This window comes from Canis aureus, chromosome 8, assembly GCF_053574225.1.
Source record: "Canis aureus isolate CA01 chromosome 8, VMU_Caureus_v.1.0, whole genome shotgun sequence".
Classification (NCBI taxonomy): domain Eukaryota; kingdom Metazoa; phylum Chordata; class Mammalia; order Carnivora; family Canidae; genus Canis; species Canis aureus.
Genome location: NC_135618.1, coordinates 11,462,988 through 11,487,491, shown reverse-complemented (window position 1 = coordinate 11,487,491; position 24,504 = coordinate 11,462,988). Strand labels below are relative to the sequence as shown.

At 37.8% G+C, this 24,504-nt stretch overlaps 1 protein-coding gene across 31 annotated transcripts in view; it reads right to left on the bottom strand.

Moving 5' to 3' along the window:
* Positions 1–24,504, bottom strand: part of ADGRL2 (adhesion G protein-coupled receptor L2) — a 619,232-nt gene that overhangs the window by 513,345 nt on the left and 81,383 nt on the right. For all 31 annotated transcript variants that reach the window (XM_077905190.1, XM_077905191.1, XM_077905195.1 and 28 more), the window contains exon 2: positions 8,153–8,333. The gene's annotated coding sequence lies outside the window, so the exon portion shown is untranslated. The remainder of the gene's footprint in view (positions 1–8,152; positions 8,334–24,504) is intronic.

The window sequence follows — 24,504 nt, the reverse complement described above, 5'->3', positions numbered from 1 at the left end:
CAGGGAATGAACAGAAGCTGTAGGAAACATGGTACACTGCATAGTAAAGTTTTGAAACACATTATATGTGTTTTGGAACAAAACCAATCATTTCACTTATTCTAAGAGGTTAATATGTGCCCGGTATTATGATAAGCACTTATTCCATTTTATTGTCTTATTCTCACAAATATGTGAGATTGGTATTATTATTATTGCCACTGTACTAATGAGAAAATGGTGGTGAATGGCTGACAAATATTTTCCTAGGGCCCCATGGTAAGATGATCTTCCAAGGCCTCAGAATTTGCTACTGAGAGTATAATTGTTTCTTCACTAAACAATTCACTAAAATAATACGTTGTGCATATAAGCTATTCCATGATATTCTTAGTGGATGTACACGCCATTTACTAGAGCAATGAAAAAAATAGATGTGTTTTATAATGAAATACACCTTTGTAACTTTTAAAATAATACAATGCCTATAAAAAATAAGTTTGATGGACATAAAAATGCGTGTTCTTTTATAATTATTATTATTATCTTTAAAAAATGTGTGCTCTTTTAAACTTTCAGGTATTTTTAAAAATAAGTAGAGTGTGAGTGGACAATTTTCTCTGCTCAGAATTTCATCTGTTCTATAACGGATACAAAGATAATTTTATGACATCTTTTAATAGAACTGAAAGAAAATTCTTCCTTTCATCTGTTGAGTGAAATGCGTCTTTAAGTATCACTACTGAGAACATTTTAGAGACCCTCTTTCTACCACCGGTGGAAAGTAATACGTTTCCAGCAGAGACAAGTGTGGGAATGACATGACAGGATACATTTTCAAAATAAGCATATCATAAAAATGATTGGTAGACTGCATATTCAGGGGAGGTGAAAAGAATATGTCGTTGAGATGCTCTGTGGTTACCTCCAGAATCTTGCCATGACGCTGGCATCTAGCATGACACCGTAATGACAGCTCCAACACTCGTGTGGATAAGACGAATCCACGGTGGAGCAAAGCACCATGAAAGCACATGCAGCATAAAAATAAAGAAGGGCCACTGTCTTCTGACCCTGCTTGCAGTCGTGAGCGAACTACCATAAAGCTGAGCCATGCAGCGAGCGCGGAATATTACAGCTATAATTGCCCTTTGCGATTATCCTGCTGCCTAATTCAAGCAGGGGAGAGGGGTCTAATTTTTGTAACAGTCCTGAAGCCTTACTTTATGGTATTTCTTATTGTACAGTTTTAATTTTGAATAAGTAGGAGCTCTATCTCTAGTTATGATGTTCACATCCCCGTAAGTAAAGGGAGGATCAATAGTAAAAGGAAACCAGCAAATTGTAGGCTTTGCAGTAAATCTAAGGTATTAGGTGGACATAATTTAAACAGTTGTTTTCCTTTTCTTGAAGAATAAACACATACTAGGAGGGAAAAAAAATGAGGCTCTAAAGGGATTATGCATTCCTAAATATTTTATAGCTGTGTTAAATGCAATGCTGTGCCATGGTTCCACAGCTGACTATTTGCTGATGATGATCGTGGACTCGTCAACCGAAAACTCAAAAGATGCTATTTGAGGTTTTTCGTGTGGTTTCAGCCTTGGCCCTTCTGTCAGGGTTTCGTTGCATGATTGTAAAAGAGCAACTCTTTGCGTGTGAGAAGACGAATGCTGGTGATTTAGGCAGGGAACACACCACCGTGCTTTTACTGAGCTGATATTTAATGATTTACCATTTAATGTAGTTCATCTTTCATAACCCTGAGTTCAAACAGAAGCAGCTGCTATTAGGGATGCAATAATACTGAACTTCCCACCCGCGACCTGGGAGAGCTTCTTTTGCAGCTTTAGCTCCTGGACCCAGCTGGCCTTTCCACCCAGCACGACAACTGAAGGAGAGAAATAGTTTGCTTCCCGTCAATGGAGTCCTGGACAGAATGTATAATTATGCCGGATAAAGATTCCCAAAACAAAACTCCTTGTGTTAACATCACGGCAGTGTTGGAGGACAGAACCCTGCGCTTTATCTCCTAAAGCAGAAGAACGCTGAGAAAACACATGGAAACTCGTGCTGAGTTGAAATCAATTACTAAGGGTGGAGGTGTCCCCTGTTGCAAACCTGGAAGGTGAACGACTCATTTTCTTATCATTTTGACCTGCTTTTATTAGTGTGGGGAATGTTTGGTAAAGTATTTGAAAAGGCTTCTTTCCTCTGATTTTAGAAGGTATCTAGATAAATATAGAGATCCAGATATTCAGATGAGCGGATGGATTGTCGAGAGATGACGGAGAGACAAAATACTTCACAACAACAAAAAGGCTTTCACAAAAACTGAAGTATAAGAGACATCTAATGAGATTGAAGTCTTTTGGAGGAAGGATGATATCTAATATGCTGCTGAGAATTATAGCATTAATGTTTTCAAATAGAGTGCTTAAATACATTTTTCCTATCCAAAGCATTATCTAACTTAATCATCTGTTTTCACTTTGGCATCATTGGTAAGTGATTAACAAGCAGATTATAGGCTTGGTTGCCTCTCTCCCCGCCCCCCCTTTCTTTCGTTTTGCTTTCCTTGTCTGTGCATAATCCAAATATCTGTAAATTAGGATTTACAACAACAACAGCAACAACAACCACAAAAGGATCATGAACTTTCATCACAATTACAGGCCTACTGGCCAACAACCGTTGCGTAGTCATGACTTTATATCTCCTTCCACAACTGCTTAGGGTGGATGGAAAATGTTTTTTTTTTTCCAAGAACATATTCCTAGAAGACAATGAAGGCAGGTAGACCCTTCACCATGAGATGCTTTCACTGTGAGAAATGTACGTTAGCGGTGTCATCTCTGGTGGGGTTAGATGTACTGAAACTGCCGGATGGGTTCTCTCTACCTCTTGGCCGCATTTTTCAACCAGAAAGTGAGAGTCAGGCATCTCCTCAAGGGATCTTTGAAGATTTTTTTTTTTTTAAAGCTGTGCCCATGGTTCAAAAAACATTTTAATTTACCTCTATGCATCATTTGAAAATACTGTCCTAGAGAGATTCCTACATTTCCCAAAAGTTTGATGCTGCTAAATATTTTGGATTCGTCATTCAGCGAGCATTTAATAATTGGCATAGCATTTATAATCATGCGATTATGACATTTAACAAGATAAAGAAGACTTTCTGTATGAGGTTGCTGAAAGGAAACAGTCAAAAAAATGTAAATGTGCTCTACCTTACGTTTAATCATTGTAAAGTTGTTGAGAGAAGGTTTCTTTGTCCCCTTTTAAGGCAAAATCCCACTGCCTGGGCTGCTACTGGTCCCCAGTGCACAGGATTCCTGATTCTCAGCCTCACCATGATTTGTGGAGAGAATATTTCAATTGTTTATTTATTTGTAGCTTCCAACAGAACCCCGTGTGGGGAAGTGGATACGTTAGTGTAGGGAATTGGGCCAAAGGTATGATTTCTTTTAAAAAGGAATGATCAAAGTCTACATTCTATTTTAACTTGGAACTGTTTAGGTAAGTTGCCACAAATTGGAAAACAGGTATAAATGTATCAACTTCAACAAGTTAGAAAGTTTGATTTGGAATCCTATCCAAATTCATTTTTTCGGCTTGAATACAGACAGGTATTTTATGAGATTTTTATTTCCCTATTTGCTCAATTCCAAGATTTATAGGAGTTCTAATTGGAACCATGGCAGAAATGCCACCACAAAAACAGTGGGGGGTTTTCTCCACAAAATTTTATTGTAATTGTTTCCAGGCCCAAGGGCATATTATCATGTGGAAATATATATTTTAAAACAGCGTTTCAAATTTATTTAGTCTTTTAAATTTTCAAAATAAAAATCCATTTTTTTGTTTGTTTTTAGAGGGCAAGATGTTATGGTTCATTTTATTTTGATTAGCCCTACCTAACATATTTGTTGGCTAACTAGGTGTTGGACACTATGTTTTCGCAAATAGCTAGAACAGATTTTAATCTCTAGTGAGTTGGATTATTCAGGTGAATGTGCATAGAGCACTTAAAGAAACTGAACATTTCAAAATTGTCTATTCCTATGAGCTGTTTCCAAGTGAGCCTCTTAAAAACAAGTTTTTTTTTTTTTTTTAAATAAGGGAAGAAAAAATGAGTAAACATGGTATTGTAATGCAAAGAAAGTGTCTAAATGGTGCCATGTTTGACGGGAAGTGGCCGTTGGGGCTGATAGCAACTGAAATCTCCTAATGCGGCTTGGGGATTATTGATTTATCTAAAAAAAAAAAAGTTGCAAGAAGGAAAAACAGAAAAACAGACTCTGTTTTTTTTTTTTTTTTTTTTTTTTTTTTAGAAAAACAGACTCTTAACTACAAAGAACAAACGGCTGCTGGTTACCAGAGGGGGTGGGTGGGTGGGGATATGCATCAAAAAGGTGAAGGGGATTAAGGCTGCACTGATTGTGATGAGTACTGAATGATGTACAGAATTGTTGAATCACTATTTTGTACACCTGAAGCTAATATAACACTGTGTGTTAATTAAACTAGAATTAAAAAAAATAAAAAGGCACCAGATCACACAATGACAACATACAAATTAGAAGAGGTTAGAAATATATCAGATTTTCTTAACGAAATGACCTATCAACGTTAGTAGCAAGAAAACCATGTCTGGAACCCAAATTATGAAATAATAAGCCAACGTATTTAAGGAAAAGTGGTAGACACTAATTCAAGAAGTAGGGGCTGGTCACAGATTTTCTATCTACTCTGACCTTCAATACTGTCATTCTGCTCACAACCCATGACATGATGCATATCACCAAAGGACCTGTAGAGAAAAATAATCCATTCAAAGGGTTTGAAGTAAGGCATCATTGACGTAAGAAGGAAAATAGATCTTACTTCTCTTATTGTCTCCAAAGGAACTAGGAAAAATTCATATCAGGACCCAATGGAATATTTTAAGGGAAAATTACAAAAGAAAGCCTTAAAGGAAAGTACCTAGGGATGCCTGGGTGGCTCAGTGGTTGAGCATCTGCCTTTGGCTCAGGTCATGATCCCAGGGTCCTGGGATGGAGCCCTGCATTGGGCTCCCCACAGGGAGCCTGTTTCTCCCTCTGCCTATGTCTCTGCCTCTCTTTGTGCGTCTCTCATGAATAAACAAATAAAATCTTTAAAAAAATAATGAAAAGTACCTCGTGGAAACTTCTGAAAATTATTTTGTAAAATGATAGTCAAGGTTAACGACCAAAAAAATATCCATGATTCCCCTCATAATGAATTATCAATTTAGAATTGAATGATGGCAATTAGAGTATTTTTCTTATGAAAATGTGAGTTTTTAAAAGAATTATATTTAATACTCCTCATTAATCCCTATTCTTTTTAGAGGGACAAAAAAATACTACAGTAATCCTCATGGGCCACAACAGATTCTCCTGTAATTATAAAACACATTTCAGGAGCATTTAAATTGTGTTTTATAGGGAAAGTAGGAGGATGTAAGAGAAGATACATGTTGTATCTAGAATAAAGTAAGGCATAGAAAGAAAAAAAATTTCTTTAATTCTTAAAACAGTGAATCTTAATGCATGTTCTAAAGACCACTTGCCTGAGAATTACCTGGGACACTTGAGAGAAATGCCACAGATTTCTGGGCTCTATGCCAAATCTACTGAGCCTGATTCCAGGGGAATGAAATTCAGAACCTGTCTTACTACATACATAGTCACAGATGGTTCCTAGGTACAGAAAACTTTCCAAATCACTCTCATAAAAGCCCGTCTTTAGCCTGTATGATCACTTAGGATCACTGGCCAAATTGAAGTAAACCAGTGGGATTAGGTGAACTCTGAAACAAGTGGAATAAGAGAAATGGAACATTTTCTGTCTCATCCTGGAATTTTGGTTGGTTATCTTGCTCATGGTAGACGCTCATGGTAGACGCTTGCTCATCTTGCACATGGTAGACGTTCAACCAATATGTGTGAAATGAATGGACAAATGCAATTTTATCCATGAATACAAAATAAATGTTAGAAAAACAATTAGACATGTTTAAAGGAGACTATTTTATCTACTATAGGTATATAATAATATTTGGAATTCCGAAGACAGATAATTTAAATCACAGAGGATGTAATAAGTGAGGAATGAGGAGACAAGCTAGATATAATCAGAAACTCTTTAGAAAGTTCCTGTTAACATAGAGATAGAGATGTTGAAATTGCTAGCTACTATTTTTTTTTTTTTTTTTTGAACTCTTAGTATTCTTAAGCGGGAAGATTGTTTAGGATAGCACAGTGCAGTTGCTACATTTAGGGAAAACTTTATTACACTTAAAAAAAAAATCAAGAACATGAATGTTCTTACCCTTACATGGTTGCTGCAAGTAAGATTGCTTCCATTTCAGCAACAAGAAAAATGAGAAATTCACTTTTACATGTTTACTCATTTACTTATTTAGCAAACACTTACTCATTGGCTACTGACCATTCTGTGCATAGTTAAATATGTTCCCTGGCGATGAAAGGCTCGTAGCTCAAAATATTGAGAGGAATGACTAAATCACATAAGAGGGATAAGGGTAAATATGGATCTATAAACAAGTGCCGTATTTTGTGGATCATTAGAGGTGGATCGGGGGCTACTCTTTTCTTTTTTAAACCTCTGCGACGAGTCTGCTTGGAGACCCCATACTTTAGTAGGTAAATACTTACTTGAAGGTGAAAATCAAGAACTAGCTACAGAAACACTGTCTCTGTTGGTATTTCTGGGCTCGCCCCGAAGGAAACATTCCCCGTTTTATCACAGATGGTTACCCATTGAAGTCGGATGCTCTGATTTGGGTCATAATCATTGGGAGTATTTGTGAGCAAAAGACATCAGCATGTACATCTAATTCTGTCTTTGTTGGAGTGAGCCGTCATTGGCTTAATGCACACGAACTCAAGTGTTTACAGACGATCATTAAGAGTTGCAGTGATATTTCCCCTTCCTCTTACCGTATCTTTCCTGGGGATGTGGCCTTCCCCACTATTGTTACACTGGGTGTGTCTACATCCTGCTTCTTTTGTAATACCTGCTTAACCTCTTTGATGGTTGTGTCTACTTAATGAGTGGACCGTCCCCTAACTGCTGAGACCACTATTGCATAATTTTAACAAAGAGATTATATAAACACACACACTGGTGTCTCTTAATTAAGAATGTGACGGTTAGATGAAGGTATTTGGCAATAATTGAGATCAGTAAGTCATTAAAAATTCTTCGCTGATACTACTAATTTGTTTGTAATAGCCTCATAATTGCAGCATATTAAACAAAGACGAATGTGGGCTGGCCTACACGTAAAAAAGTATCAGTCTTGTCTTTTCTGGCCTGCACACTGATAATTCCTACTTCTGGAACAGTTGAAATGAGGCCTGAGGAGAGAAAGCTATATCGCATGCCTTTGGCTGGCAACCTCCTAACATTCAGGGCCTTTTCTGAAGGGTGGTCTTCCTTTACACAATGTTTGTTGTCACTTGGTTACATTGTGTAGTCTAGGAGAAATCCCAGAGATGCAGGTGCCTTATGAATACCCAGATGGGAAATGGAAGATGATCAGACTTCCTCCTAGACTCTATGAGTCAAAGGAATGACAAAAGATTTTCCTTTGAAACGTGGGGAGAGGGCAACTGAATTTAAAATGTCTTGTACACAAATGACGATAATGCCTTGCATGAGCCTCTTTCTTAAAGACGCGAAACCTGTTTTCTAGAGCTTTTCCCATCACCAAAATACAGCCAGAGTCTGTGATTAGACTCAGCAGCTGTTTAACAGTGCCAGAAACACTTAGGAACTTCCACAATGTTTCCTTCAAGCCAAATAATATCCGCCAAAGAGCACACTTCGGATGCATTCACCACGGACTCAGAGGGAAGAGTGCCACCTATTGAACCAGGGCCTCAGTATTCACAGCACCTGATGGGTCCTTCCCAGGCTCCCTTCCACTGACCCACTGGCACATCCTGTTTCCCTCAGAGAGCTGGATATAATAATGCTCTGAGGTGGTCTGAAGTTCACGTGTAAGTGTGCTCATATCATGCTCTATAATTTGAGGAAAACACATGAATTTTAATCAGTTTTTAAAACAACCAGGCCTCTCTTCTCATTTACTAGAATGGAAAAAATTCACTTTTATTACCTTAAAGATGCCAAACAGTGCCATTTTATTACTGTGGGAAGCTGGAAGTCATTTCCGAACTCTTTTGGCAAGGGTGCTATGTAGAGCATCCAATTCAGTTCTTTAAGTGTCTTCTGAGAACCACCACACAAACTGTGATTTACTGTCTTCAGGAGTTAAAGGGACTCTTTCTACCCTAAAACTGAAGAAAGAAAGGTGAAGTGTGTTTAAGAAGCATCCCATGAGACTTGCAAGAATATGAGTCAGCACAGAGCAGGCCAGACATAAAGAATGTTTTGATAACCCACAAACATTTTCCAACTTGTAATTTTTAATCTGGTTTAAAAGATTAGGTTGGTAGCCTTCAGAAATTGTGAGGATTTTTGAATATGAATCCATCAGTCTTCAGGCCACTTGGACAAACTTCTTAACATTTAGTGGCTCTGTTTTCTTGCTGTTTGCTTCCCACACAGGTTTTGGTACACATCTACTGCGAATGTATAATGTCATAGTTTAAAAAATATATAAAATATAGAAATAAATATAAAAGTATAAATATATGAAATATATTTATATATACACATATAAAAATATATAAATCTATATACACACAGACACCCCCCTCCCATACACACACACACATTCCCATACTGTGGCAATGCCTAAATTTTATAAACAGATATTTGGCTAAAACAAGAATTAAATGCATATTTTGCATGTTTTCTAATTTACATAACCAGAAGATGGCAAGACTCCAGTTATGCCTCTTGCCACTCAGTAGCAACCAACAACGATTTGAATTCATGCATTCTTTTGTTGACTCAAATCTTTAATAGCTTAATATTATATAAGCTGGAGACTGCTATTGCTCTTAATTAATATAAACTCCCACACATGTATATTTTGCCCCCAAAGTTATTTTATTTGGAGATTTTGACTGGCTAGTTTGTGTAGTCATAAACACTAGGCCATTGAGGGCAAAAACACTGAGAGAGAAACAAGATATTTAAATCACCAGTCAGAAAATACATCGCATTGTAGTGCCTGACAAAGGGTAGGCTCTCTATCAATATCTGAAGAAATAATTGAAGGGATAAATTATACCACCGTGGAAAATAATTAGTCTATCAGATAAAAAATGAAAAGCTGTTTGATAGTGTAAAAGGAAATCCAGTAAACTCTTTCTTGACTAAAATCAGGGAACTATTGACTTCATGTAAAAGGCCAATCTTTACTTGCCTTTATATTTTTAAGCTTTGACTAGTCATTGTTCGATGCAGGTCTCAAAGCAGTGGATAATATTTCTCTGGTTATAAATAAACTCAAATCTTTCATGGAGAAATTTCTCTCTGGTAATTGTATTCTAAACGGAGACTTTTATTCATAAATGGTATCAAAACGGCATCCCCATTCTGCATTTTTTGGGGGTGAAATTAATGTTTTCTTACAATATTGTGGTTGTTAATGAAAATAATATTGTTTTGTCCTTGCTCTGACAGGTAGGTGAATATAATCTGCCATTTAGAATGGCATAATATTAAAATATTGAAATATGATGTGGTTTATTCCTTGTTAGGACCAGGATGATATATCAGTTCTGAAGTGGAAGAGTCACACTTGACAGCTGGTTTAGGATTTCATGCTATTTTCATTGCTAAAATCTAGTAGGGGTAACAGAGGCCAAATCTTCAAGTAGCACCTGCCAGGCAAACAGTGGAGGGAAGTAGGGGGCTGGAGCTAGGGAGCCAGAGAGTGCGATGGATGCATCTCTTCTGTCCAAAGGCATCCAGGATGTCTGACTTCAGGGAGTGAAATCCTGCTCAAAAGCTTTGACATGCATCTAACAAACAAGTAGAGAAAATATCCAACATCAAATTTACCACTAAATCGCTGAATCATAATTAATAACTACTAAAAGGAAACACTAGAAAAAGAACGGTATTTAAAGATAAGGTAGGAATCTGGTTTTTTAAAAAAAGACATTATGTCCAAGAAGCTTGATCGTCCAAAGTTTGCACATACGTTGGACTGATTCATGTATTTCCTATATGTATATGTCAGTTATTCTTTTGATATTTCCACTTATGCATCCATCTCTCATACATTTGTACCACAAAGTATTTACACATCATTTTATTTTTTCATTCATTCATCAACCCAATCTGCCTTGGGGACCTTCTAAATAACAAGCACTATTACTAGTGAATGAAAGATGTAAAAGGCGGAGTTCCTTCCCTCAAGATGCTTAGAGTCCAGCTGGAGAAAAAGTGCAGTGTGACAGATGCTATTATGACACTACTCTGAGGAGAGGGGCCTGTAAATCACACTGATGGGTCGGGGAAGCTGATGTTAAAGCTGGATTTAATTTAATTTAATTAATTAATTTATTTATTTTAAAAGATTTTGTTTATTTATTTGAGAGAGAGAGAGAGAGAGAGGAGAGAATGAGCAGGGCGGGGAGGGCCAGAGGAAGAGGGAGGAGCAGACTCTCTGCTCATCAGGGAGCCTGACATGGGGCTCGATCCAGGACCCCGGGATCATGACCTGAGCTGAAGGCAGACACTTAGCCAACTGAGCCACCCAGGCGCCCCAAAGCTGGATTTTAAAAGATAAGTAAAGAGAATGAGGTAGATAGTGAAGAAGAAAGTTAATTGTAGACAAAAGCCATGCATATATAAACTGTGTTTTTAATAATTGGTATTCATCTATACTTTCAACATAATCATTTAACAAAACTCCCCTCCTTTACCTGCAATGGGATATAATGATTCAATTAACAATGACCCGAGGAGGCAATAGCCCCGGTGTTCATTTACACTGTCTCTGGAACCAGACATCCTCGGTCTAAATCCTGGCTCTTCTCCTTTCTAGCTGATGGCCTGGGGGAAGTTACTCAACATCTCTTTGACTCAGTTGCTCTGTCTTCAAATTGGGAATAATAATAATATCATATCCCTTATGGTGAATATTAATTTATACAAGAAAAAAAAAACCCATATCTGCCATCAAATAATCTCTCAGTATATGTTAGGATAATCTTTTGCTTCGTTAAAATCATCCTATTGATAATAATAGTGCTGATAATGACAATAGTATCTTAAAAAATCTTTTGAAGTTACGTCTGGGAGCTCTCACAAGCTTTCGCATGCTGAGATTTACTACATTCAGCAGTCCAAAGAGATTTTACCTTTTTTTTTTTTTTTTTTTTTTTTTTTTTTTAGAAAAAACTTGCAACTGCTTGCAGCAAGATGGAGAAAGCACTGGAGCTTCATTTGGATGCCACGAGTTCAAATTTTGTCTCTACTATCTTCTAGGGTTGGGGACAAGTTGCTTAATGCTCATGCCTCATCTTCTCATCATACGAGGAGATGCTGAAGACACTAATATCTCCCTCAGGGGGCGTCCGGGAGGACTAAATGGGAGAACATGTGTAAGTGTGGCTAGCATCACCCAAAGATTTCTTTCATCCTCCTCAAATCCCTTTAAAATGCTTAGCAAATACATAACAGCTCATCTAAGGATTGTGAAAAATATCTCTCCCAAAATACTTTCTATAGTTTGAGAGATCACATATAAATATTCTCATCTGCATTCACTAACTCTGGAAAACACTCTTGAATGTTATTGCTGACTTTGATAGGCCGCCTTTGCAGCTTTGCCAGAACTTGCTCTGGTTGCAGCTATTCATAGAATGCCCTTGGATAATGTGATAGGTTGAATTCGAATTACTCCTCCAATCATTTTGGAGGCAGTAATAATGGCAACTAAAATGGTCATCTAGAGAATGAACTGAGCATGGACATCTTCTAATAAAATCTCTCTCTCTCTCTCTCTCTCTCCTTTGTCCTTAGAATAACCCAAAAACAGATAACGTAGTGCTATTTGAGTAAATAAGCATGAAACATGCTAATAGAAAATGACTTTCCTGTAGACAGAGCATATGTGCTTTAAAAGACCACTGATCTCAGGTGGAATACAAATACAAAATAGCTTTTTTCCCCCCTCCAAACCCAAACCATAGAAAAGCAGATACTGCACTAGATTTCTCCAGGAATTATTTTTAGTTGCCAATATTGTTTGGAGGCCGAGAACCCACCCTACCCAAGCAGTATCTACAGACCAGCTTTAAATAAATTCAGCATATCATCATGTTGCTAATACTATTAAAATCTTTGGTCTCTCAAACATCTATTCTGCTTTTCTCCCCACATCCCTATTACTTAATACTGTCACATCTAAGGCCAGGGCTCCTTAGTCTGCCTGAAGGAATACAGAAGTACCAGGCTGGCATAGCTTCTATTTTATTAAAAATTTTTTTTTTCGCCTGCAACCTGATTTCTTCTGGGTCTGACCTAATTCCTTTGATGCCTGGGGCTTGGAGGCCTGTGCTAATCTGCATCAGGGATATGTGGAGAAAAACGAGACAATTGAAAGAAAAGTAAGGGAAGAAAAGAATGGCACCTGGGCAAGAGGGCTCTTCAAAATCAAAATAAGCATTTTGAAAGCAGGATGTTTCTGTTCTACCCCAGACCCTTTAAAGACGAACCTACGTTTAATGCGTAGCCTCAAATACCCGTTTGTCCCTTCTTTCGGATTCTTTAGAACATGTTATGACCAGGACAAAACAGGCAATGAGAGAGTGCTAATTGTTAGCATTGTACAACAAACTCTGATGGAAGAAAAAAATACCTGTTTGTGAAAAAGAAGTCATGTTCTAGAAGTCATAGTGAGACAAAGTGCTCGTGCTGACTTTGATGCAGAGCTTTGTTACTAAGCTTGAGAACGTGCTGATATTGAGAGCTCTTTAGACCTGTCCACTAACTTATTGCTCCTCTGGGTCTGTTCCCAGTTTCTCCTTCCCTCTGGGAAGCAGTTCTTCTTACAACTCAAGTACGCATTCGACATCTTGTAGTCATTAATATACCAAAAGCAGGGGGTAAAGGGGCAGATTTTCAATGTTTCTCTGCTCACTTGATTTTGGATTACTACGAGTCTTGGAGAAGGGGGAAGGTGAAATGTATCCTTGCTTGGTAACAAATCACAATTTCTTTTCCCTTTGAGATGCTAAGAAGTTGTGATTTTGTTTGCATGGATTTGCCAAAAAAAAATTGTGTGTGTGTGGAGGGTGTGTCCATTTGTGATTTGATTAGTTACCGTTCACAAAGCCATTAGTACACCTGCTCCCGTCAAAAGAGATGCACTTTATCTAAAGCAGAAAAATGATCAGTAACAGTAATTGTTTTCAGTACAGTAGCATGCCTCTGCTCAGGAATATTTTCACTTCACAGATGTTTAAAGTCACTTGGCACTCAGCCTTCAAACTTGTTATGCATTTGGCATCCAAATTCATGTCTCATAGCCATGTGACTATCTAACGTGCCATAGATAGAAACAATCCTCTAAATTTCAGAGCTATACCCTTGGCCTCCCCTGGCTGCCTAACCTATGCAGCTTCTGTGTTTCAGGATGTCTTTGCAGATTCAAAATTCTTATTTTGGTGTATAGTTTAAAACCATTTATTCACCAGAGATTTAGAGTGGCTAATCAATGCAAATCTGTATAGTTTTTGTGTTCCTCTCCAGGGTGATGGGTGTCTTCTGTATAGTCTCCTTTTGTGTCTCAGTAGTGGATACACCCAGTGGGCAGAATGACCCCACCCTGATGCTTAGGAGGAAAGAAAAAGAAAAGGAGTTTGGAATGCAGATAACTCACAACCTGGAAAACATAGCCATAGTCGATGATGAACAGAATATTTGAGTATTAGGAATGATCACTTGCGTGTGTGTGTGTGTGTGTGTGTGTGTGTTTGTGTGTGCATTACTGCTATATTTTAACATAAGCCACGGAATCTGCATTTTCACACTGATGGAAAAATGTTTTACAGTTAAATCTGAACACGGTTCCTAACTGAGCTGGAAATGCCATTTCAAAAACAGTGTTTGCCATATTGTTTCCTATTTGATTCAAGAACTAGAAAGTCCTATAGTGATATAAGATATTGCTACTTCAATTCTTGGTCCCTTTTCCACAGAAACTAATGAACATCTGAGAGCCGAAAAGCCGGCTATAATTTAGGACCCCAAACCATGCAATCTAGTTTTTCTGTGGCACAGCTATCTAAGACAATCTCATATTTAGTAGTTTATATTCTCTAATTCTGAAATATATTGTAGTTTGAACGTTGGACAGATAAAAGATTAATTTGTCTTGGTAAAATTGCACACCCTTGGGGGTGGTTGTATTTTATGCACAGGTGAACAAGAATTTTTTAGCAGCAAATCTACGGAGCTGACATTTTTAATGCTCTCTACTTTTTTTGAAAGCACACGTCTAAGCATATGAACAGCCAATTCCCAATTTTAAATTGCTTGTTCAACTCACCTTTTGGTCTAATGTCGTAATTTATGCGAGTAATAAACCAACATCAGGTGTAAACTTCGTGTGTATATGCATGCGTATGCTTCCCTCAGACACAAAATTTTTATTGCAAGTAAAGGGGATGATCTAGTTCTACTTTAATTAATACATACGACCCATTTCATAAAGGACGCTACCTATTGTGCCGAGATAAGAAAACATTAAAGCAGTGAGCGTTGTCATCACATAGTGCATCTCGGAGAGATTGCCTGTTCTCTTGCTATCTTTTTGCAAAAACGAAGAATTATGATGAATAGCAATTTTACAAGGTTTCTCATGACCAACGTGTGATGTTGAATTCCTCAAGCAAGCTATACTGAATGCTTATTGTAATCATTGGAGCAATTATAAACACAATAGATGTATGCTGCCCCAGATGAGATCCGAACTCCTGATAAAAGGAAAACCGGGCCTCTTCCTTTTTCCTGTGCGTGTCTTATGTAACTGCCTCATTGTCATTAACTAATAGATAAAAAAAGCAAAGAGGTGATTCTGTAATCCAATATACAGTGAAATAGAAACCAAACTGCTTGCATTTCTACTCGCTATGCTAACCCTTTTCTCAGATAATCTTGGCAGCTTTGCTTTTCTCTAATTTTGCTAACATCTCACAGATATAAAAGTGCACACCCCCAACCCTCTGGTTCCTTCCCCTCCCTTCTTTTCCCCTTCCCGCTGTTTCATTACATTTTCTTATGTGCATACCATCAAGTCCTCTTGGACACATAATAAGATTTGTGCCAGACTATGTTTCTTGGCTTTAATGGTTAGTTAGCTTTCCAGAATACACATGCTGCTTTATACATGCTTTTATTACTGACATCATGAGAATGCATCTCTCCTATGTTTACAATTGGGTGTTCACCCTTAAATAAAAGCAATGAGATCAGGTTGTTTAAGAGAATCTTTGAAAAGCAGAATAAAAACAGCTGTTATCTGCTTGAACCATTTCATTTTCTTTCATGATCTGAATGATAATGATGTGTAGCAGTGGGCAGTCTCCAGCTCTCATTATACACCGCACATCAGAGCCTCTTTCAGGTTGGAATTGGGTCTCTGTCCCGGAGTTCCAACAGGATCGTTTCAACCTCACTTCTAACAGGTGTTGGTGTTTGCGGGAGGGGGTGACGGGAGGATAAAACACCTTTGCTTGTTCCCCACTGACCTCTGGATTCAGGAGGCTGGTTTTCATTGGCAACGTGGGTTTGAAAGTCAAGCCAGGTCCTTGCTGAAATCTCCCTCACCAGGAACAGATTACAAATATTTCCACATGTCAAACAAATGAACAATAGGGTGGTCCTTATTAATCAAAGCTCTCCTAAACCAAGTACAGATGGTAGCAATGAACTTCTCTTCCATGAAGATTTCTGGAAACGGGAGGAAATATATCTCACAGAAACGCACATTTCTTCCCATAACACCAGACAAGGAATAAGGAGCTTAAACCAAATGTAACCAAAACCCAAACACGACAAAACAATAACGAATAAATACAATTTTCAAAATCCCAGTGTTCTCGATGATCCAAACCGGAAGGTTGATTGAGCTTATTTCCATTCAACACGCCCTCATCACAAGCTGTTTCTGAAGATTCTGCGGCATTTGCCTAGAGACTGACAAGCTTAAATTGGTTTTAACCTCTGGAGTCCCCTTTCATATCGCAGATGTTGCTGATTGGGGCTCAGAGTTCTGCTTTCCCCAAAGTCAGTGATTTTCAGGCTCTGGTGGCATCTACCATGGAGAGCATAACTCCTCTTAGACAACAATGTCGTTTGTTATTTTTAATTAACAGAAAAATATCGATAGGAATAGTTGAAATTGCATTGTAGTCACAACTTGAGTGTGAGGAGAGCCAGAGAAACAATTCTATTTAAAGAACAGCCCAGACACTGGACCCATGGTGGTGCCTCTCTGACCGGAGCCATATTAGTGTGGCCTCTTGGGTAGCGGAAAACTGGGTTGGGGAGTCTCCTGGGAACAAAGACTCCTGGGGACTCTCTGCATGACCAGGTGTTACTACTTAGGAAGAGTATATTTCAGAGGTTTTAGCAAAATCGGTTCCACTTCTCTACTCAAGACTGGTGCTATTATGATCCTGCGCAGTCCTTCAAGGTGAGGGATCACAAGATGCTAAGATGTCACTCGGTTCACGCCTTATCTCAAAACAGTGTTAAACCCAAATTGTATTTGAAAGGTGAAAATTCTATCGTGAAACCCTTAACACAGAGTTCTGTGATTTCCACTGATAAAAAAAAAAAAAAAATTCCATGATGTAAGAACTACCAGAGGCCATTTCTCTCACTAGCCTAAATCTTTTATACTGCCACTAAGAGTGTACTTCCTCTTGGTCTGTTCTCAAAGAGAGCAATATTCAAAATTGTTTAATGCATGGGTAAAGATTTTTTAAAGTCTCATCTCAAACTTTTTCAACATAATTACAATAGAGATGGAACATTTTTCTACTAATAGATTAAATATGTGTCTGAAACCTCAGATTAATTATAATCTTTTTCAAGAGGACTAAAATTTTATAACTTTTCATGAGGAGATAACATTTTATTGGATTTTAAAAGGAAATGAAATAAAAGTATTATATAGAAAAACAATTCCCTTACATGCCATAATCATGATTCCACAATGACTTTCTTTTTTTTTTTTTTTTTTGCCCAACTGATTTTTAACATGTTGGAAACTTGCAAAAAGCCTTATGAAAATAGTCTCTATTATCATTTTGAGCATGTGATATATTTTGTTTAAGGTATGAAATAGTATATTCCAAATTGTTCCCTGAGTATGTGGAAGTAGACTTAAACCCAGGTTTTGTCCTATCCAGAATGGATCATCCAATTCCAAGTTCACATCGAATCATTGGCAGATACCAAAGGGAGACTTCATTCTTCTAATTTTCTTGTGGTGTGGTGTAAGTGATAATATCTCAATGAAGTTTAAGTTTGAACATGCTCCGAGCCATCACCTCCCCCTGACCCCAACCTCCCCGACTGAGCATTCCTCAGAAAATACTTGTAACTCTTTTCGGCTTGTTACTGAACCATCATAAATTTCAGTGAAATCTGTGTATTCTGTGGCATAAATTAACCTAATGATTTCTATGCTCAGAATACAATGGGTGATTGGAACAGGTACCTTTCTCAACATATTGAGGAATGCCTGAAAAGTCACCATAGAATGTCAAGGGGGGCTTTTAGAATGTTTGCAAAATAAGCCGTGTTTTCATCCAATTCAGCTATTATATACTTCCAAAGGTATTTTATAATACTCTTGGCTTGCTTATTTGTCTATTATAATTAAAAATAAGAAGAGGTCATGCATCTGTCCACTAGAAGGAATTAATGAAAGTGTGCATAAAAGAGAGAAGAGAGAAAGAGAAAGAGAACGATAATTTTGGTGCAAGTGTAAGGGGGAGAGGTGGAGAAAAAAGAAAAAGGAAGAGGAAGTCTAATTCTGCATCTAGAACATAGTAGTAGTCTGGGGAAAGTTGGAAGGACTACTTATCAGAACGCGGATACATAGCTAGCCAGGTGAAGGGAACAGTAATTCACATTTTCTCTGTCTATACATTTTTTTCATTCACTGAATGAAAGTGCTTTATGCATATTCAGAGCCTCTGTGTGAAGTGGTGGAGAGTGAAGGTCTGGGTTTGATTGTGAGCCTTGCCTTTTACTAGTTGTATCACCTTGGCTAGGTCACAGGTAAAATGTGCTAAAATGTGCAAATAGAACCTTCTTTATTGGTATGTTATGAGGATTCATTGAATGAATACTGAGAAAGTTCTTGAAACTCTGTCGGAGACATGGTAACCACTATACAAATGTTTATTAAAACATATTTCATTCTAAAAAAAACATATTTCATTCTCACAAAAACTCTCTTTGATTAAAAAACAGCAAATAGTTTTCATTTTAAAGCACAAACAACTGAGGTCCCTCAAATTGATGTAATTTGCCTGAAAACTAGTAGGTGATGGAGAAGGGGGTTGGTATTCTTTAAGGTTAATTCCAGAAGCTTCGCTGTGCTGAAAGGTGAGCTAAGAGGGCATGAGGTCAATCCATGAACTTTTAACTACCAAATAAGATACTGTAATCAGATCTTCTGATAAAAACCAAGGACACTGACTTTATCTTTGACATTTTAGGAAGAAGTGATGGATAATGACCAAAATATAGAAATACATAAACTGCAAATATGTATGTAAATTTGTGTTTCCCTTTCCTAGTAACTTTTTTTTTTTAATATTTTATTTATTCATGAGAGACACACACACAGAGGCAGAGACACGGGCAGAGGGAGAAGCAGGCTCCATGCAGGGAGTCCGACGTGGGACTAGATCCCTGGTCTCCAGGATCACGCCCTGGGCTGAAGGCGGCGCTAAACCCCTGGGCCACGGGTACTGCCCTCCTAGTAACTATTTTTAAGCCAATTTTCTTTTCTAAGAGAACATGCATGTTGAATTCCTTGACAGTATCACTACTTTTGATATGGGAACTGGAGGTATTATCATTCAAGAAAAGTGTCATGCAAATTCCAGTAGATACTTCATTTTTTATTGTTACTATTCTGGAATTAATTGCTTGTTACCAAGGTCATCTCATCAAGAACATCTTTCCAGATTCTTCTGAGTAGATTATTATCTGTTGGTTAGATTGTCTCTCAACTATGTGAACCTTTCTATTGTACACAAGTCACCACTTTTATCACTCATTTAAAAAAAAATGATTGAAAGATGAATGTCTTCACTCCATGGATCCCTCCAGGAATGTAAAAATCACTTCCGGTTTGCTCATTCTTTTATCTCTGGTATCTAGAATAATATCCAGCATATCCAGCATGGGGTGGGATAACTGCTCTGTTAAACCTTTGCCGACTGAATAAGCAAACATCACTGGCCTCCGACAAGGCTGTTGTGGGCGTGGTAGTGAGTAGTTCAGCTAACGACTGGTTGCCTATCAGTGACTTGGTGGAAGTTTTAAGTAGTAAATATGGATAGTTTTAAGTAAATATTGATTGTTTTAAGTAGTAAATATGGAAAGACAATACTCAGAAAAGTGACAAAAATCGAGAAAACAAGATCTGCTTAAAAGGAAAAACTATGAGTTATTTTGTTTCAGAGGAGGATAAGAAATTTAAAAGGGAATCTTTAAATTTTTCACAGTATTTTTTGCACTTTCGAGTTGAGTCCCTTTCTGTAATCTTATTAAAACCAGCTGGCTGTGGTTAGAACCTGCAGGTTAGAACACTGTATACCAGAAGGGGTGATGGCAGCAGTAATATCACCTTTATATGGTGGATTCTCTTGCTACGTATCAAGGAATCATCACTCAGTGACCCCTGGGTGCAGGAGCTCGTATGTGATTAATCAAGGAAGCACTTTCTTTGTTGAACTCGGGAGAGAAGTCTCTGTACCCAGCAGGTGAAATAACAGACTGGGGAGCCTGGCAGGCAGAGTGGCATATTCCCTCCTGACCTCAATTTCCCAAAGACACTGTGTAGTCTGTTTGTGGATGACATACTCAATGGGAAAAGCATCAGGCTAAGAAAACAGCGAGAATCCTATCATAACCTTATGGTATAGGGAGATAGTTATCTCCTCATTTAGTCAAGACAAGAGGCCAGATTTCACTGGTGGTTGAGAATGAAGAAAGACAGACTAATTTGGTTACGAAGAAACCATGCCATCTATTAAGTCTTCTGTTGCCAATTCATATCCATTCAGTTTACTACCTTGGAATTGTAAAAAAAAAAAAAAAAAAAAAAAAAAAAAATATATATATATATATATATATATATATATATATATATTTACATCTGCTTTTAATTCTTTTGAGAGAAAGCCTGGTTATCATATTATTTCTTCTGTATGGTTGAACGAGTGATTATCTTTAAGGAGAGGATGTTTCTAGGGATTTAAGCATAATGTATATTTGTACTTACTTTATATTAAATTTAAAAGTTAAAATGGGACGTAATTATGTGGGTTTTATTCCCCTAAATAGGCAATGCACGAATGCACAGTGGGTTCAAGCAGGTTGCTGAAAAGGATGCCACTTAATTACTTCATGGACGATGAAGACGTTTCCTGAGGTTGATTAAAGCCTTTTTTTCCTCTAGAAAATCAAGTTTTTAAAAACACTCTCAAAATGAGCAGGACAACAGTAGAGCAGGAAAGGTGTTCAATTATTAATTGGTTCACTGATACATATCTACTTCATGAAGCAGATCCCTATCTGTTATCCTCACGCATCCATTGGGTACAGCCCTCTTCAATATTAAACTTTGGCCGGGTGATTGTGTAAGGATTTTACATGATGGAAGTGGGTTGTAGATAGCCTTCCTACCTCTTTAATCACATAGGCCTCTCATCGGGTTTCTTCCTCACTGCTAAATGAAGACAGACGATAACCCTCAAGTAATTAAAAAGGGAGAAGCAATGTGTAGACTCTTCTTTTCTCACCGGAAGTTAGGCTGGAATAGCTTTCACTTAGAGAGCAACAGGAAGAGGAACTGGGTAATCATCAAGGGCCTCACCTACCAAATAATTGGTGCTCACTTTATAAATATTCTTGAATTTCAAGAGAATACCTTTTAGGAAATGCTACGTATGCATAATGACTTTTCTGGGGAATGGAATTTTGTGTTTTCTCTGAAGTTTCTGCATACCCAGGTTGTAATCACTGATCTCCCCACCTCAAAATGATACAGACACCTGGGAATATTTATATACTGCTTGCCGAGAATTTCTGATTTGTTAAAAATGTAATTGCTAATAAAATTTTTACCACACAATTTATCTCTTCTGTAATGAGAGGCTAGGGAACTAGTTACATATATATTTTTTCTTCCACTTTTCCTTTGTAATGTTAGATCTCGGTTGGAGAGAAAAGGGCTAACAGCTGGAACTTATAACTATTTGGAAACATCAACAATGTTGAAATTTACACTCCCATGTGCAGATGCTATCAGACAATCAAAAAAATGTGTACAAACAATGGAAGAGGAAAGCAATTTTATCGAAGCGTGATTTGGTTGGACGGGGCACAAAAAGTTACACTTGTCCATTTTTAGAAAAAACCTGGTGAATCAATAAGATGAGATAGATTATATTAGGGTGACATTTTGCAAAAGATTTTCTAACTCGGAGATAGGTATGGTCTCTACCATATGACTGACTTTATGAAACATAAAGTTTTACCCTCACCACATTATATAAGCAAGAGAGGCTGAACTAATAAAAAGAAACTGTGCCAGTTGGCTCTCTTTCCCACTGGATTTCAAGATTGTAGTCAAACACGTTTCTTCCTAATACTATTGGGCATGGTCTCTTAATAATATGCTTCCAGCAGAGAGGTTGGGCCAAGTCTTCCATTGCTAATTTATATCCTGCTTATCTAAGAGAGATTGGTTAATCCAAGTATGGTATTTTGGGATGTGGGATTAGGCTAATACTACTCTAATATAGATAATTTTTTTTCCTTCCTTGGGGCTTTATCTGTCAAGCTAGCTTCTTTGTTAGCATTAGCTTGCTCTTCCGGCATAATTTAGTAGAAATTGGTAAAAAATAGATGAGACTTTAGTATCTATCAAGACCCTTAGGCAACAAAGTAACACGGGAGGTAGGTATAAAACTTAAATACCTCAAATATATTCAAAACTTTCCTCCTACAATAAACTTTATTTTTATTCATTGCATCCAGGCAGGAAGTGTCTCCTTAAGCTGAGGATTTGATGCTTTTTTGGTATGCGGATGGGCTGGGGTGAAGGGTGAGAAGTATGCATTTGGTGCTTGTGCAAATGATTTAGAAATATCAATGCCCTCCAGATTTGAAAACAACCTTTAATTGTGAAGGTGTGGTATAGTGGTTGAAAGTATGCGCAATGGAATTAGACAGACCTGGGTTCAAATCGTGACTCTGCAGTTTGCTTTGTTATATGACTTCATGAGTTATCTTTTTCCTTGTCTCATGCTTCTCATGAGTAAATTAGAGAAAATGATTGCACAGGAAATCAAATAAGATGATAGAGTGCTTAGTGCAGTTCTTAAAGCACTATCACAGTGGTAAGGATTTAATAAATGGTTGCTATTATTATTATTATTATTATTATTATTATTATTATTTTAGGTATATTCCAAAGCCTCATTGACCACAGTAAAATACTTGCTTCTAGAAAAGACACTACACAGCATTCGCTGTGGCACAGGTTTGGATAGAGGGTGAAGTTTAAGTGGCTAAATTGTCAAGCATTGGTCTGAATTTAGCATAGACAGACTTCGGCGAGGATAAACATCTGCTGCATTTGAAGGGCACTTAAAGATAAATAAAGGAGCAGAGGACCCGCTAGAGAGGTGAGAGTAGATGGATAGATCCCTTTCTTATTTTGGAAGAAAAACTATGCGAGCCACAGACAGGAAATGATTGCAAAGTACATGAAACCCGAAGCTCGTTTGCCAAATTCTGTTGTTTTTGTTGTTTTCTTCTACAGAGAACATTGAACAGCTACTGAAAATGCCTGAAGAGCGACTGCAGACATGGGTAGAGACAGCAGCAGCTCTAGTTCATCATTTTCAGCATTCATATTAAAATAGCAAAATCACAGGGCAGCTCTTCTCCTACAACTCTTGCTGCCTTGTACGGCGATGGATGTTAACACGCCCGTCTCTGCCACAAGTGCTACAAACACAGGACCCTATCTTACTCGTGTATCACCAAGTCTGAGCACAGAATACATGCTCAAAAAACAAGTTTGCTGCATCAATGAATCAATGCCGGTCGGACCCAGACAAGGACATTCATCGATCTCATTTGTTAACAAACTTGATCGCCTGTTGGACTTCAAAACAGCATATGGTAAACTAAACCTCAAGACGGATCTCTAACCCAGCAGTCACCAGATGATTTTAGCAGGAGGATTTCCTTTAAGTGTCCAAAATTTTCCTGCATATTTGTACTTGAACCATCTCTTGATTGAGAGGACGCATGACGCAGCATCCAAAGCAGCTCTTGCCTCTCTTGGAAACTGGTAGCATGAGGGGTGTTCGTGGCAGCATGTTTGTAAGAGCAAAACAACCTGAGACAGGTTCTAAAAATGTTATGAATGTCCATCCATAGTGGACTGGTTAAATAAATCATGCTACACTCTCGTAATGAAATACTTCACAGTACTCAACAAGACGATGGTAGATCAATATCTACTGATATAGAAAAATGGCCAAAGTATATTAAGAGAGGACATCAAATTGCAGCCTGGAACGTACAGTATAATTTCCTTTGCGAATGGAAAACTGCAGGAGTCTGTGGAAGTTTTTCCTCAAAACTTCAAATGAATCATTTGTAGCATGAATCATTTGTAACTGAAAACTCAGAATGGCATATTTATATATGCATTATCTCTTTATCATGTCTATATGTTTTATAATAAATTATAGGCTTATATGTTATATATCTATAGTATTTACATATTTTATATAGATATATAGATTCCCCCCCTTTTGCTTTAGACCTATATGTTCCAGTGGCTGGGTGTTTTGTACGTGCCTTTACGCGGAAATCCTTTGAGATAATTCTGCAACCCCTCCGCCCCCTTAGTTGCTTTCATCACCAGAACGAAAACCAGTCTTACACAATTCTTGTAACTCTTTTACCTTTTTCAACAACAACAACAAAATCAATAAACAAACAAACCAGCGGGTTTTCAAATGTTTGCTAGCTGCACCATATTCTTTGTTCGTGCTCAGAAAATATTATAGGAAAGCCCAATATTGGAAAGGATGACGGGGAATGCTTGTGTTGGTTTCAGAGGGAAGCTTCAGAACCCCCCTCTTCCCTTGATGCGGGTCGGCCCCAAGTGAGAGTGAGGGGCATGTGTGTGGAAGACGGAATCTGCACAACACTTCATGTTCCAGGAGCTCAGTGTGAAAACCACCACCTCAATCTCCACTATCA